The sequence below is a fragment of the Rousettus aegyptiacus genome, unplaced genomic scaffold (genome assembly GCF_014176215.1).
Source record: "Rousettus aegyptiacus isolate mRouAeg1 unplaced genomic scaffold, mRouAeg1.p scaffold_m13_p_11, whole genome shotgun sequence".
Lineage (NCBI taxonomy): Eukaryota > Metazoa > Chordata > Mammalia > Chiroptera > Pteropodidae > Rousettus > Rousettus aegyptiacus.
Genome location: NW_023416286.1, coordinates 84,662,307 through 84,677,206, shown reverse-complemented (window position 1 = coordinate 84,677,206; position 14,900 = coordinate 84,662,307). Strand labels below are relative to the sequence as shown.

Here is a 14,900-nt window from a genome sequence, read left to right as displayed (position 1 = left end):
AAATTTAATAAATACAGATGCAGAAATATACACATTGCAGGATTACTAGAGAGGGGAGTTAAAACAGCTGTTATAATTTCATTTGTTTGAGAAGGCTGAGGAAAGGTTGAGGATTTCAAGTAGAAAAAAGAAAGATAAAAAAATTGAATTTCTAGAGAAGAAAACAATATCTGAGATGACTGAATGGGAAAAACAACAGATTAGATACAACAAAAGAAAAAAAAATGTGAACTGGAATACATGGCAATAGAAAATAATTTAAAATAAACATAAAATAAAAAGAATCAGCGAGTTGTGGACCAACTTTAAGAGGCCTAATGTATGTGTAATAATAAAAATGTATTGTAATTGAAGTCATTGAAATAGGGGACAAAGGGAAGAACAGAAAAAAATATTTGAAAAATGATCACTCGAAAGTGTCTAATTCTGATGAGAACTAAAAACCCACAGATACAAGAAGCTCAGTGAACTCCAAGGAGAATGTGAAGACGCTATGCCCAAGGCACAAAATAATCAAATTATACAAAACTAGTGATAAAATCTTCAAAACAACCAGAGAAAAAAGACACACGTACAGAGAAACCAGTTAAGAATGATGGCTGACTCTTGCCCAGAGATTCAAACGAGAACACAGTATAGTAACATGTTTAAATCACTGAAAGAAAAATAATTGTCCACCTGGAAATCCACACTCATGAAAAGGCTTTTCAAAATACAGGTGAAAAATGACTTCCTCAGACCAAAATAATAAAAAAAAAATTACATTAGAATTAGAAGAAATGTTACAGACAATTCTTCAGGCAAAGGAAGATCATTCTAGACAGAAGACGAGATGTACACAAATGAGTGAAGAATACTGAAAATGGTATATATGTCTGTGTGTGTGTGTGTGTGTAGATATAAAATACTTGTTTAAAAAAATAAAGATTTTTAAAATTTCTTTAAAAGATTGACTGATTTTTTTAAAGTAAAAATAATGTGTTAACAGTTTTAAACATATGCCATAGTAAAATGTATAACAATAGTGCAAAGCCAAAAGGAGGAAAATGGGAATGTATTGTTTTAAGGCTTTACACTAAAGTGATATATCACAGAAAACGGTATATCACAATACTTACTATAAACCCTAAAGCAACCACTAAGAAACCGAAAGAAAAATAGCTGATAAGCCAAAAAATAGATTTAAAAAATAAAAATAATTTAGGTAACCCACTTAAAAGAGTATCAAAGAATAGATGAGATAAATAGAAAAGAGCCAAATGGTAGATTCGAATCCCACCACATAAATAACCACATTAAAAAGAAAATGGCCAAAACACTAGAGTTAAAAGGCAGAGATGGTCAGATTGGACTAAAAAAAGAAAATCAAGATAGCTAATATGCTGCATGGGACAACTGTATGTTTTAAAAAAAAAAAAAAGACAAAAAATACATACCATGATACCATTAATCAAAATAAGATTGGAGTAGTTACATTAGTATTACACAAAGTTAATTTTAAAACCTTGGGAGTGTTTTAAGCTTGGGACTGACAATCTCACTTGGTTTTACAGTAAGAGGTCGCTAGCTGCTAGGCGGGAAACACAGTGCAGTCAAGCATGAAGCACTGGGCCTGAAACACAGCAGGTCATCGACAAATGGCAAACACAAAAACATACATAGTTACGATGAACTGGCCCAGAATCCCTGAAATTTTATTTTTTCCCAACGATCGTGTTCTAAAATGACTGCCTGTAGTTTATTCTGCTTTAAATTTGGCTCGCCACTGCCATTCATTACCAGGTATGAAACAAAAAAGCACTCTAACCATGGCGGTGCCTGCCTGACTTCAGGAATTTCCTTTAACAAAAGACGGATTGTGAGAAATCACCAGAACACCGTAAACATGATACTTACATTCAAGAGCCACTTTGGCTAAATCCTCTAAACTTGCAAGTGGTTAATTACACGTTCAAGACTGATCGGTGGAATAAAAGGAAAAGTGGGAGCTAGAGGTAAGATGAGAACCAAAAAGAGAGACCCGAGTATGTAACTCCAGCAGCTGACCCCTTCGACTCTAGCTCCAGAAGGAGATCTTACTAGAGGATGTTAAGATTTGGGGTGGGAATTTGGGGAGGCAGGGCTGGAGTAGTGGAGGTAAGAAAAAGTGATGCAGGTAAAATTCTCTACATTGTAAATTAGTTTAAATTTAAAATGTTTAAAATATTTTAAAATATTTAAAATATTCAAAAGTAGTAAAGAATCAAAGGGCCTTTTCCTGTAACATTTGCTAACTAGCTCATTTTAAAATAACAACTCTCCCCAAAATACTCTTAAATGACCAATGCCTTGCCCGGACTTTAATTTTAGCCATGCCATTTTATAAAACCTTTCTCTTTCTGATGCCAGAATATTAATGGCAAAGGTATTTCTGTTTTTATCCCAAACATAAACCCATTAAGAATGACACCTTGCTGTGTTTCTTAGTATTGATTGTTTGCAGTTTTTATTCTGTTTCTACATTAGGGCAAATAAAATTCATTCAGGGACTTCCAAAAATAAATCAATGGCCTTTCAGAAATTCATTCTGCGTTTGGGTTCATGCTTCAGTTCAAGCCATTGATTTGGTGGATGCATTTTGGGAGCATTCAAATCAAATCACTATGATACATTTTCAGGTAACTCCTCTGCCCTTCAGTAATAAAGTATGTCTGTTGCTTTGTCCAAAGACACCAGAGGGCCAGGCCTGTGATCCGCACTTCCGGTAGAATGAGAGAACTGTGTGGATACTGACCGAAGACGCGGTGAGACAAAGGAGAGTCTGAAGGCAGGATTCCAACCAGGGACATAACTAAGAAAGGATTAGGCTATATCTAAAGCCCACTGTTAGGAAAACTGCATTTGAGAGGGGATAAAGTTGGGGAAAAAGTAGTCTTCAACTTGCAGAAGAGGTCTTTACTAGGGCCTGCAGGCAGAATCATGGATCATTCCAAAGGAGTTTCTAAGAATCCACTAAGAAATGAGAGAGGCTAAGAACACAGCAGACATAGCCCCTCCTAAGAGAAAAACTTAGAAAAGCAAAGAAGGCAAAAAAAAGTACATAAAGCAATAGAATGAAGACAGAAAATAGCAGAGACAATTAAGCAATAAAGGAAAGGACTGTCACGAAACTAGCAGTACTAATTTTTGCTTAATTCCATTCACAGCACAGAGTGCTCTAAAGAATTCTGGGTCAGAACTTCAGACGAAAACATAAAGAAAGATAGTGTCAAGGAAATCCGTAACGCAAAGCTGCTGCAGCCTTAAATCCCTTCAGGATATCAAGGCTTTTGATTGATCAGAATGATGTAGGTGCTTTACTGTGGCAAGTGGTTCCAAGGAGAGAGACTTAACACAGGAAGCGTTGGTTGTTAAACAGGGTAGAAGGGCTCCACATGCCCACAGCATAAAAGTTCGGTAATGCCACAAACCTCACTATAGGAAGAGGCAAAAGGTGACATCAAAAAACAAAAAATCGACAGAATACTGGTCCTGTCACAGCTTTAGCATAAAGCCACAAACTGTGAGAAGTTTTAAACGTCTTGATATTTATACTAAATTGTAACTAATGTAGAAATGTAAGCCGACGCACTATGAATGGTATAGTACACATCTATCACATATAGAACCAGATTGTCCCAGCAGATAGGAATTTGGACAAAAAGGACAAATGATTTGGGCATGGTGATGCTGGTGGTACAGAAGTTAACATCGGCTTTTCACTGAAGGGGCAAAAATCACTTTGGTACCTATTCCAACCTTAAATAAATATAATATGTTGACTTGGATACAAAATTGCCATCCTTGGTGAAGAAACCAAATATTAATAATGAATAATAGCTGAGTTCAAGACAGGAAATTGACCCAGTGCTAGAAAGAAAAAAATAAATGTATTTACCCTTTCAAAAGAGCCAAGTCTGGTTTGGAAGATAAGGATGTTTAACGAAACATACAATTTAAAACAAAATAAAAATATAATCAAAGAAAAGTGGGGCAGTGGTGGGGAGGAATGTAGACAAGTACTATAATAAACTAAATAAATATGGGATCGAAACTCTACTACAGTCTGTCCCAGGAGCCACGATGCAATTAAGTTAAACGAAACATCACACAATTGATTCTGTGTATCCCAGAGAAGTTTTCAAGGGCTCTTACCCTTAGCATCGGAGCGCCAGTCCCCTGTCAATCATGCGAAAGGAAATGAAGATGAGGAAAAGGTGTCTCAAGTGAAGACAGTGGTCGGGCCATAAGTGAGGAATGAGTCAATAAGGCAGTCCACATTCCAGAAATGTCTACGCTCACCAGGCTCTTCAAGAAAGGATAGAGCATTTTCCCTCCCATTTGAGCCTTGAGTTTCTGGAGAATGAATGAATGAATGAATGAATGAATGAATGAATGAATAAAAGCTTAGTATTGGGTTTCTGCAAAGGAAAGCAGGAGTAGGACTGGTCCTGAGCAAAAACGCATTGTCGGCTACTAAAGTATCTCGTAAAACCTTTCCTTTTGCATTCATCGACCTTTTCCCCACCTCCTGTAAACATCCTTTTCCTTGTCAAGAGATCAAGAGTCTTACACCTAGAAATAAGAGTGTGGTAGAAACAAAATAAAACATGGAATGCGGACTCAGAGACCCTGACTTTGAATCCTCTTCTGTTTACGTGGTGTGGGGTGCTTGGTTAAGTCACCAAATTTATGAGTTTCAGTTTTTGTAACTTGAAGGGGCTGTTGTGACAGATACGGCAGATCAATATATACAAACATTCTATGGGAACTGTGCATCACTATACAAAAGTCGAATAATGTCACTGGCATGTAATTACTTGGCTGTTCCTACAGTTGCTCGTTTGGTACAGTACTTATATCACTGACCTGAAACCCCAAAATTAATCTCCCTCCCTGCTCCTATTATCCAAACCTTTATCCAATAAGTAAAACAAGTCTCAGATACCATACGAAAAAGATAATCAGACTAAACTAATGTAGCGATATATTTTAATCTCCTCCAGCTATCCCACTGTATGACATGATTTACAAGTGGAAGGCTAACCTGTTTTGTAATATCTCAGATAGTTAAAATAAATTTGCGGGGTTTTGTTGTGTTTTTGTCCTTTATTACACTTTCCATAATAATCATCAAACTATTATTGTCTGCAGTTGGATGATTTTCATTCAGAGGATTCCTATGGCTCTGGACCTCAGCTAGGTTTACCTCGCCAAAGATCTAGAGGTAGAAAGCTTTTAAGGTCACATGTCTGGTTCCAATCAACTCACATGAGAAGAAAAGCTTATCCTAATCAGTTTTTCAGTGATTTGTCTCATACTCGTGAAGGTTATTCCCATGAAAAGACAATAAACACTCCATCCAGCACCGTGTCTCAGCACGAGATCTGGAGGTAGAAATTGATAACTTAGAAGTCCATGCGTCAGTACTGATCATTATGTCATGTTCCTGACTCATCCTCTTGGCTGCGCTGTGCGGCTTTAAATTGAGTATATTTAAAAGTCAAAGTGCAACGAGTTTGGAAGATGTTCCAAAGGAGTCATTGATAAATGTGAGGCAGATAAAATCATGGAAAAAGAAGAGGGTATGAAAAGAAAAATAGAGAACAGAATCTGAAGAAGATGCTTATTTAAATGTTCTAAGAAATGGGAAAAGTGCCAGGGAAGAAGTCAGAAAAAAAGCACAAGAAAGAAGAGAGAACGAGAGAGTGGACAACGCTAACAGGGTGAATGCTGACCACAGCTCGAGAGCGTTCAAGACAAGAAATGAGAGGACATGAGTTGGCTCTGGGATGGTGAGGCTGTCCCCGCACTAAGACAGTAACCAGTAAGGCAGCGACGGGAGCAAAGGCGCGCACAAAGGACATGTTAGGGGATCAGAGACCAGTGAGATAAAATTCTAAGTGTAAAAAGTAGGAAATGGTTCCTCAAGTAGGTCCTGAACTGGATCTCACCTGATGAGGGGGGGGAAAAGCAATTCAAAATAAAAACACGATGATGCTGACGGCGGCTGCCATAACTGGGCACTTATTCGCTCTCGACTACACACGTGCACGCTCTCCTTTAAGTCTCGCCCCAACCGAAGGAGACAGGTTCTAAATTCACAGACATTTTGAAAATACAGAAAATAAAACAAAGGTGTCAAGAAACGCGTCCCAAAGTTTCATAGCTCGTGTACGGTAAATTAAGAATTCAAACCCAGGTCTGTCTAATTAGACTAGAAATGCAATGAATGATGGTTGAAGGAATCTAAAAACACCGAGAAATTGTTTTAAATCAGATTCATGTTTGACTTAGGAACGTACTGCATGGCAAACCTCAGTAAGCCAAGGGCTAAATAGTTACAGCTTTTCAGTATTTAGAAAAAATGGAAGCCACCTTAGGGAAGGTTATTTATTCATGCGTCAGATAGTTACTGGGCACTTTTACAAGCCAGGTGCTGCCCAGGGCATGTGGGATTCACCGACACCCAAGAGAATGCCTGCCGTCATGGGTGCTATTTCTCGAGCTCATCGAGTTCTTTCACATGTTTTATGTGCACGTTATATGAAATACAAGCAAAATTGTGTGCCTTTTACCACAAAGTGGGAAAAAAGTGAGGAGGATCGAGATAAATCACAGTTGAAAATGCAAACTTTTTGAGAAACATACTAGAGTTAGCAACTCAACGAAATCGCAAATTATTCTGATCATGCTGTGTTTTTATTAGTTCTAATAAATTAAAGAATTGCAGAGTTATTTAATACAGCTGACATTCTACTAATTTCAAGGGAACAAGGGTAACAAAGCTCATAAGAGAATTCATTCAGAGTTCAATTCCATTTATCCTCCCACTCTGAAGAGAACACAATTGCTAGTATGTGAGTGATTTTTCCCCTTAATGGCAGGATTTGATATTACTATTTTGATGTAGATTTGAACTAAATGAACTCAACCCCTTGATTAAACGAAAGTTATTTTATCAAGGAACAAGCCTGCACATTTTTGGCATTTTAACTTTATCTTAGGTCATAATATAGGCATTATATACTTATTATTATGATGTATTAGAGATTTTTTTTTTTCATACAAGGACAAAGTTTGGAAGCAAAAGTAGTTTTTTTCTTTCTTTTCACAGGCACATCTACTCACATGATCACAATTCTCATGACTACTAGGCTTCTTTCCAAAGGTCCCTGATGAATTACATCCTACAAGTGCCAAAGAGCCCTTTCACCTCAACTCATGCTTAGTTTTTGAAACAAACTGCAATAGTGTCATATTATAAAATCACCTTGGACAATTCCCTAGACCATGGATCACAATTTTCCTCAGAGAGGTGGTAACCAGCAGCGAAAACAAACAAAACCCTGCTGCTGCTGAGTCCCTCTCTAGAGAGAGGATAGAGGAAAACAGTAAAGTTTGCATACTGCGCCTTGCCCTTCCCTGCCACACGTGTTACATTTCTAATTCATTCCCTTGGTGATCTCGTTTAGTCCCCACAGCTCGAAATGGCACCTGTATGAGACTGGCTCCCAGATTTCTACATCCAGCACTGAACTTCCAGCTTACGTCCCAAGTGCATACTTCATAGGCCCTCTTGGATGTCTACAAACATGTTACATGGTCTTCCCTTGGAGAGTCTGCTCCTTCTGCAAATCTTTTCCTCATCTCTGTGAACAAAAACTTTTATCTTTCTAAGTGCGTGAGCCAAGAGCCTTAGAGTCATCGGTGACTCCTCCCACACCCCTAAATTCCACCCATCAGAAATCTTGCTTCTCTACCTTCAAAATTTTCTGGAATCCGACTACTTCTCACTAGTGGTAATGACATCAATCCTGTCAAGCCATCCCTGCTTCTCATCTTAATTACTAGATCATTGCAATGGCATGTCAGGAGGCCATTGGCTTTAATTTATGGCCCCGCCCCACAATCTATTCTTCACGCAGCTACCAGGATAATACTTCTAAAGCATTGATCTGATCATTTCACTGTTTAAAATGCTCCTCCAATGGCTTCCTAGGAATAAAGTCCACAGGCCTCACACCATGGCTTCATGGCCCAGGTGGCCTTTCTGATGTCACCTCCTACCACTCCCCCTCATTCACTGTGCCACAGCCACTGGCCTCAACTGTACCAAACTCACCTGTCCCTCGAAGCCTTTGTGCTTGTGGTGTCCCTCTGTCTATAAAACGCTTCCCCAAGATATCCACAGAGCTAACTAAAGTCGCTTGAGCGTCTGCTCAAATATTACCTCTTTGGAGAGGCCTTCCCAGTCATGTTAATCACACACGCAACACCGCCCTCACCCCATTTCCTGAGGAGTATGCATTACTTGATATCACATTATTACATTACAGTTTTGATTATGTGTTCGTTGTTCCTGTCCTCAACTGAAATGAAAGACCAATAAGGAGTAGGAAACATGCTCACTGCGGCTATCTCAGACCCCGGAGTAATACCCAGCACACGGCAGGTGTTACCAAACATCTGTCAAACCAATGAATGAACCGTTGCTAAACCAAGGAGACAAGGTAGTCCAATGAAACGCGCCAGACAGTGCTGTAGTTATAAACTCAAGGCCTCAACTCGTCCATACAATAACTGGCAATCCAAGCCTCTGAAATACCAAAAGGCTGAGGCCTACCACTAGCAGAAAAGCTGCTGCCTGAAGCCATTTCCTTGGAATCATCTACTGAGAGGCCAAATCGGCATCAGAACAATTCTCATATATACTCAATTTATTAGCAGTGGAGTCATGTTAAATTTGACCATTAAAAAACAAAACAAAACAAAAACCTATATATTTTTTGTGAATTTCATTATATTTTCTGTGCATTTCATTATATTTGGTTACATTGATAAATCTGCTATATATTATTTTATACTACCTGTTAAACATGTAAACAAAAGATGTAAATGGCCTTTAAGAGTTTTGTCAACATTTACCTCATTGTACCATGTGCAGGAAGAATTAAGAAGAAATCTGTGAGAGACAAGATCTTCCGAGAAAATAATAGGATGGGCAAGGTAAAAATATCTTTCAGCTGACAAGTGATTTTTAACCACTTACACCAACAAAATTTCAATAAGTTTAATTAAAAATTAAAATGGCATCGTGACTATTTTAACTTACACTAAAGAAGATGAAAGGCAGAAATCGAATCATTAGAAAAACTATAGAAGTAATAAATGTCTGAAGAATTTCAGGCAACAAATCAATCATAATTGAAAGCAAGCTAAATTAATAAGCCCTGAACTAGGTGAAAGAAAAACCATCTGTGCTAGTGAGCCTATATTAAATCTTGGATCTTGGTAGAAGCATGTCAAGAAGGTTGCAAAGCAATGTGACAAGAATAACTGAACAACAGCTGAATGCTTGTGATCTTAAGAGAAGCAGACCTCTAAGATTTAAATAGCATGAATACAGTTATAAGAGTTTATTATTCTAAACAAATGTCCTCCCTGGGTACCGCAAGATTTGCATGAGAGATTGCCAAAGTGCTGTCTAAAACATCGTGAAATTCGAGGGACCTTGGACAACTGGACAGGTACCAAAAAGCAGCAGCAGGATGAGAGACTGGCAAGATTTGTCATTGACAGACAGGATTGAAGATGAATTATTAAATAGAAAAAGAAGAAGTAATTACAAGAAGCCAAAATGGGTTCTTGAAGAAGAAATTGTATCATACTAACTAACTCCATATCCTTTGATAAATTTTAAAGTGCCAACTGCTAAACGTGATTGATTTTGTATCTGGACATTTACCATGCACTTGAAATAACACCTAAAGAATGAAAGAAAGACTTGAAGATATTTAGTTTGGGAAAACAAAGGTTCAGTAGAAATATTCTTTCAGGTTCTTTACCTATCATGATCAGTCTTTTTGGAGGGATTTCAATAAACCATCATTCTTATTCTGAATCACAATTTTCTCAATACTTTTTAGAAGATAAAATCACTGAGATCAAAAGTAGTATCATATAGGGTACCCTGAGTATTCACACACAAAATGGCCTTCTTAGTTAAAAGTTCAAGGAAAATGTCCAGCGTAGGTGTGAAATCAGAAGAAAAATAAAACATTGATAAGAATACAAGTTAGGTAGCAAATCTCAGAGGGTGGTTAAGTTCTAACTTTTTTCAAAGTGTGAATGTAGACTCTTATGATCAAAAGTGTTGGTTATGTGATCTACTTTGAATTAGCCCATTCTGGCACACAAAGAAGTCATTATCTAGAGATTCGATTTAACAAAATTAAAATAATTATCTAAAAAAAATAATCGACATTTTTATTTTTAAAAGCAATTTAAAAAATTTGTTTTCAGGCAACAAAAATACTCTGTATAATACCACAATGATAGATACACATCATTATACATTTATTCAAATCCATAAAATGTAAAAAACCAAGAGTGAACTCTAACTACGGACTCTGGGTGATTATGATGTGTCAACACAGGTTCATCAATTATAACAAACGTACCCCTCTGGTGAGAGATACTGATAATGAGAGAGGCTACGCATGTGCGGGGAGGGGAGGAGGTATACGGGAAATCTCCACACCTCCCCAAGTTTGCTGTGAACCTTAAGCTTCTCTTTAAAAAAAAAAAAAAAAATCCTAAAAGAGTTTTTTAAACTTTGATTTTATTTTTTTCATTTTGGTTATCTATTTTCCCTCCTTTCTGTTCATCTCGTCCTTATTTCATATATTCGATTAGCCATTATCAGGTGGCCACCGTGTGCTGACGGGCCTCGGTATGGTGCACAGAAAGCTCCGGAGGAAAGAAAGATGAAGCACAGGGGGACTAGCAGGACCAGAGGTAAGAGGGGACCGCGGGAATTGGTTCGTCAGAGACTCATGCTGGACGGCTGGTAGTGAAAGGGAGGATTATAAAGAGACCTGAGGAAACATTTTCGGGTGTAGGTACGTTCATTATCTTGATGATGGTAATGGTTTTATGGGTGTATTCATATGTCGATATTAATCAAATTCTACAATTTTAAATTTGTGCTTTTGACAGTATGTCTATTATGCCTCGATAAAATTGTTATTTGTTTTTTTAAGGCCTAATGCTATTCTAAGAATTTTGGGCATCCATGTAAAAGTTATACAGAGCAACTAAGGGATTTTTAGGGAGCCAGCGAAAGAAAGTCATTTCATTCTTCACCTTACATCTTTACAAGATGGTCTATATGATCAAAGTAAAGACTTAATCAGTTGCTATTTAACATGCTCCCACTATGTACAAGGATCAAGCTTTCCCTAACTACAGAACATATTCCCATCATTGAATGAGTAACAGGGGTCTTTATCTCTATTCACTTCTTATAAGAAGTTATAAAACCAAACTTCTAAAATGCAAGGTACGGCAGGTATCATTTATAAAAGCAGAAAAACAACTGAGAGGCAATAAGAAAAATTGCAAGTATTTACATAGGAGTAGCATACAGATTAAATAAGCAGCTCTAATAAATTATTTAAAAAAAAAGTCATAGGAAAGTAAATAATAGGCAATTTTAAAAAGAAATATAACCAATAAATATATAATAATTGCTTCAATCTTATTTAATAACCAAGAAATATAAAGTTAAAAAAATCACCAAGTGAGAAAAGATAATATTAAGGGTTGGTGATGGTGCAAGAAAAAGAATCTTCACATATATTGTTCATAAAAGTATCAACTGACACGTCTCCTGGAAAGGTGATTTGGCTGTAACTACCAAGATTAAAAATACCTCTGACCTATCAATTCTGAGACTCTTTCCTAAAGCAATAATATTATTAATAACGAAAGCTAACATTTTTCAAAGAGTTTGTGAGCTCAGGATGATTTCCATGTATTCATTATATCAATCCATTTAATACTCAGGACAGCGCAGTGGAGGTAGGCACTATTATTGTCCCTGTGACCCACCAACCATGGCCAAGTACTAATGCCCCAAACTTCTGAATATGTTAAAAGGCAAAAGGGACTTTTCAGAGGTGATTCAATCAAGGAGATGGGGAAATTACCCTGATACAATCACAGGATCCAGGATCCTTATAAGAAGTTAGGGGAGGGTCAGAGAAGGAGATGAGATGACAAAAGCAGAAATCAGACTGATGCTGGACCATCAGCCAAGGAATGAGCACAGCCTCTAAAAGCCAGAAAAAGCAAGGAAATAAATCCAGCCCCCCACCTCCTCCCCACCCCTGGCCTGCAGTGGGAATGCAGTGCTGAAGGCCCGTTTTGGACTTCTGATTTCCAGAATTAAACCTGCTGTTTTAGCCACTAATTTTGTGGTAATTGGTTATAGCAGCAACAGGAAACAAAGGTAGCGTCATTTCATAAATGAGGAAATTGATGCATGGAAAAATGAGTAACTACCCAAGATCATACAGACAGTAAGTAAGGTCACTCTCAGATTTAAACCCAGAGTCCGCACTCATCAATTTCTAGGACATGCAGCCTTCAAATACCTATACACAGATGTATGCAGAATTACTTTTTAAAACCCTGAGGAAAACAAAAACAAACCGTCCTTCAATAGGAGAATGGTTAAAAGAAAAAACAATAGTATGGACCATGAAACTCCACAGAAGAATTTAAAACCAGTACATTCTAAACCTAAAAATCTACAAAATATATCTTATGGTGGAAAAGTTTCAGAACAATGTATTTTTTAAATGTGCATATGAACATGCATAATTCTTAAATACAAAGAAATAAGATTGGAAGTCCAACAAAATAATAATTTGCATGAAATGCAGTGGGAGACAAACTTCTGCATTGTAGTCAATATTTTTCTTTGTTACTTGAATGTCTTACAACAAAAATATTAGAGTGTACTTCTTAAAACAAGGCATTTTTTAATGCAGGGAAATATGTATGAACTTCCCATAACATTTTTGATTTAAAAAAAAATTAAAAAAATGGAGGCCCCTACTAGCACACTAAGTTGAAAAGCCCTGCCCTACAGTGACACCAAATGGTGGCACATAAAAATACAACACACAAACAGGACGTTTGTTCAATCCAACCTTTATGTAAACGTTTTGATTGCTTTGAAGAACAGGCAGCTTAACAGAATTAAATGATATAGAGACAAATACTCAAAAATCTAGCATTTTTAATCAGAGAGTGTAGTGCACCCAGCTTCAAATGCAAATTTTTTTTAGGCCTCTTTCCAAACTTTAGCTAATCTTCTGATCCCATTGAATATTTACATATCTTATTTCTCACACAGTTAAAACGAGCCGCTGTGAGCAGTGATTTAACCTAATGGTTTGCTGATCAAAGAAACACTGCAAATCTTTTTTAAATGCAGTCATACAACTAAAATTGGGTTTTACTCAATGGAAACCGACCTTTGATAAATAGGCAATATTTGGGGATGAAGAAGGAGTTGGGGCTGAAGAGGGATGGAAGGAACTGAGAAAAGAGACAGGTAACTGATCTAATGACTGACTTTCTAAGAAGTATATTTTCATTTCTTAATCTTGCTGATAGAAAATTAGGTTGAATAAAGCCATGAGGCTGGGGCATACCAAATATAAACCAACTTCTCGACAAAAAAAGTTTTGTCCTGGAAAGTCCAGGGGAAAAAATATTTAAAATTAAGCACATCAGTCAGTAACTAGTCAGTGTCCTCTGCTCAAAACCTAAACCAACAATAATATCAATATATAAAATGTCTTATTGAAGTCATACGTAAAGATGCAGAGACGGACTACGTTCCAGAGCTTTCCTCTAAAATACCATTTGACCAGAACCCTCCGTCTCTCCGCATTGAGTTTGTTAATATTTTTTGAGGGTTTATTTTTCACAGCCAAAATCTCCAGGGAAACATAGGACTTATAAATATACTGTAATTAGCTATGAAAACCAGTTGATAGCATTAAACTACTAGACTTTGAATTCATAGCACTGAATATCAATTCTAAAAGGTACCAGCCCACTGACCATCACCATGTTAGCGCCACTGGGCCACAGAGCACGGACAGGGCCAGCTCTAGGACACCTGAGAGCTGTCCTGCTCAACTCAGCCAACGTCCAAGTCATAGGACAGCAAGGAAAATTAGCTCAAGAAGGTACCATAAAATTCTGAATTACTAGAAAAAACAGAGGAGCGACTAAACCCTTGGTACCATGAAAGTACTCTCGTACTCATGGGTTAAAACTATCTTTTTAGGAATAGAGATAGCATCAGCATTTAAGATTTTACTTCCAATTTAAGGGAGAAACAAGTAAAAGTAGATACAAAACTCTTATCACAGGAAACCTGGTTGAAAGAAAGCATCGAGGATATACAATTTAATGGACATTGACATATTCTTTCCATATAGTCTGTATGTACACAACACTATAGGACACAGGGCACTGAAAATTTGTATGTAAAATACGTGACGAAAGTAAAACGTAATTCTAATTCACATGTCATAGCCTATATATTCAATTGTTCTTTATTTGTTCTGGTTGCTCACATTTGGGATGTGTTACTTTTGCACAGCGTCTTTCTATTAAAGATAAAATAATGTAAATAAATGCCAGTGTCCTGGCCCAGCTTTTTATTTCTTGTTTTACATAATTCTCGAGAGGAAATACAGCTCATTACATAATGCAAACAACTGCAGTGACTTTATCCATTATTGTATCAAATTTTGGTAGATATTTAAATAAAACACACCTCTCCAAGAAATATGTAATTCACAAAAATCAAATTTAATGAACTTATATAATGGAATAAAAGTAAAACTGACTGGCAAGTAATGTAATTGTAGTTTGAAATGATTTTTCTTAAAACTAAAGCAATGCTAGAAATCACAATATCACTCTACAGAAACTGAAAATGAAAGAGCTGATCTCAAGAGTATGGTTAAAACAAATGAAAAGGGAAGCTTTGGCCTTATTTAGGGGTGCAA

At 37.0% G+C, this 14,900-nt stretch overlaps 1 protein-coding gene across 2 annotated transcripts in view; it reads right to left on the bottom strand.

The window, feature by feature from the left end:
- The window catches only part of DIAPH3 (diaphanous related formin 3), a 430,201-nt gene that overhangs the window by 197,462 nt on the left and 217,839 nt on the right, over positions 1-14,900 (bottom strand). The gene's annotated exons all lie outside the window — the stretch shown is intronic.